Source organism: Osmerus mordax (assembly GCF_038355195.1).
Source record: "Osmerus mordax isolate fOsmMor3 chromosome 7 unlocalized genomic scaffold, fOsmMor3.pri SUPER_7_unloc_2_3, whole genome shotgun sequence".
NCBI classification, from domain to species: Eukaryota; Metazoa; Chordata; class Actinopteri; order Osmeriformes; family Osmeridae; genus Osmerus; species Osmerus mordax.
In genome coordinates this window covers 37,501-40,000 of record NW_027120353.1, presented here as the reverse complement: position 1 = coordinate 40,000, position 2,500 = coordinate 37,501, and positions in this window count along the sequence as shown.

Genomic DNA, 2,500 nt, shown 5'->3' with positions numbered 1-2,500 from the left:
AACGTGGGATTTGGCTGGGGACGGTTTCTAAATTCAAGTTGGGATGGGGGGCACCGAGGTGAGTGGTGGTTGTCCCCGAAAAAGCCCTCCCCTTTTCCGTAGCCCCGTTTAAAGTTTTGTTTGGGCTCCTGTTCAGCGGGGAAGCGCGTGCGCGTGGCAACCTTGACACGCCCGTGTTCCCCTGGACCAGACCTTTCTAACGCCGCCTGAGTTAAGGTGCTACGACGTCCCCAAGTGGGGATGCCTGTAAATGAACACCTTTTCCCAACTTTGAATGTAAGTTTCCAGTATCATTGAAAATGTGGCCTCAAACGTGCAGTTTTGCCCCCGAACGTGGGATTTGGCTGGGGACGGTTTCTAAATTCAAGTTGGGATGGGGGGCACCGAGGTGAGTGGTGGTTGTCCCCGAAAAAGCCCTCCCCTTTTCCGTAGCCCCGTTTAAAGTTTTGTTTGGGCTCCTGTTCAACGGGGATGCGCGTGCGCGTGGCAAACATGACACGCCCGTGTTCCCCTGGACCAGACCTTTCTAACGCCACCTGAGTTAAGGTGCTACGACGTCCCCAAGTGGGGATGCCTCTAAATGAAGCCAATTTCTCCTATTTGAATGCACTCTCCCAGCCCAGAGAGGCATGTGCCTTAAAATTCACAGTTATTCACCCGAACGTGGGATTTTGTTGAGGACGGTTTCTAAATTCAAGTTGGAACAGGGGGCACCGACGTGAGTGGTGTTTGTCCCCGAAAAAGCTCTCCCCTTTTCCGTAGCCCCGTTTAAAGTTTTGTTTGGGCTCCTGTTTAGCGGGGATGCGCGTGCGCGTGGCAACCTTGACACGCCCGTGTTCCCCTGGACCAGACCTTTCTAACGCCGCCTGAGTTAAGGTGCTACGACGTCCCTAAGTGGAGATGCCTGTAAATGAACACCTTTTCCCAACTTTGAATGTAAGTTTCCAGTATCATTGAAAATGTGGCCTCAAACGAGCAGTTTTGCCCCCGAACGTGGGATTTGGCTGGGGACGGTTTCTAAATTCAAGTTGGGATGGGGGGAACCGAGGTGAGTGGTGGTTGTCCCCGAAAAAGCCCTCCCCTTTTCCGTAGCCCCGTTTAAAGTTTTGTTTGGGCTCCTGTTCAGCGGGGATGCGCGTGCGCGTGGCAACCTTGACACGCCCGTGTTCCCCTGGACCAGACCTTTCTAACGCCACCCGAGTCAAGGTGCTACGACGTCCCTAAATGGGGATGCCTGTAGATGAGCACATTTTCCCAGCTTTGAATGTAAGTTTCCAGCATCATTGAAAATGTGGCCTCAAACGTGCAGTTTTGCGCCCGAACGTGGGATTTTGTTGAGGACGGTTTCTAAATTCAAGTTAGCATAAGGGGCACACGTGTGAGTTGTTATTTTCCCAGGATTGATGGTTTCCAATTCGGTAGCTCCGTTTAAAGTTTTGTTTGGGCTCCTGTTTAGCGGGGATGCGCGTGCGCGTGGCAACCTTGACACGCCCGTGTTCCCCTGGACCAGACCTTTCCAACGCCACCCGAGTCAAGGTGCTACGACGTCCCTAAGTGGGGATGCCTGTAGATGAGCACATTTTCCCAGCTTTGAATGTAAGTTTCCAGCATCATTGAAAATGTGGCCTCAAACGTGCAGTTTTGCGCCCGAACGTGGGATTTTGTTGAGGACGGTTTCTAAATTCAAGTTAGCATAAGGGGCACACGTGTGAGTTGTTATTTTCCCAGGATTGATGGTTTCCAATTCGGTAGCTCCGTTTAAAGTTTTGTTTTGGCCCCTGTTTAGCGGGGATGCGCGTGCGCGTGGCAAACTTGACACGCCCGTGTTCCCCTGGACCAGACCTTTCCAACGCCACCCGAGTTAAGGTGCTACGACGTCCCTAAGTGGAGATGCCTCTAAATGAAGCCAATTTCTCCTATTTGAATGCACTCTCCCAGCCCAGAGAGGCATGTGCCTTAAAATTCACAGTTATTCACCCGAACGTGGGATTTTGTTGAGGACGGTTTCTAAATTCAAGTTAGAATAAGGGGCACACGTGTGAGTTGTTATTTTCCCAGGATTGATGATTTCCAATTCGGTAGCTCCGTTTAAAGTTTTGTTTCGCTTCCCGTTTTCGTTGCGTAGCTCTGATTTGGCTGGGGATAGTTTTATACACTGCTTTAGAGTAAGACACATACGTGCGAGTTGTTTTCACATTGGAATTGACGATAGCCATTTCGGTGTTGACGTTTAACGTTTTCTTTCGCTTCCCGTTTCCGTTTTATCCAACCGATTTCGCTGGGGACAGTTTTGTTATTTAAGTTGGAGTGAGACGCAGCGACGTGCGTTGAAATTTCCGCCCTATCTGCGACGGTTCACGGTTGTAGCTCCGATTGAAGTTTTCTTTTGCTTCCCGTTTCGCGCACGCGCACGTGCGCGTTATTAGTCCCGGTTTTCCGTGTGCCCCCGGTTAATACCTTTCGAATGAGCCTATTTTGATCAAAATCCGTTGGGCGGAAC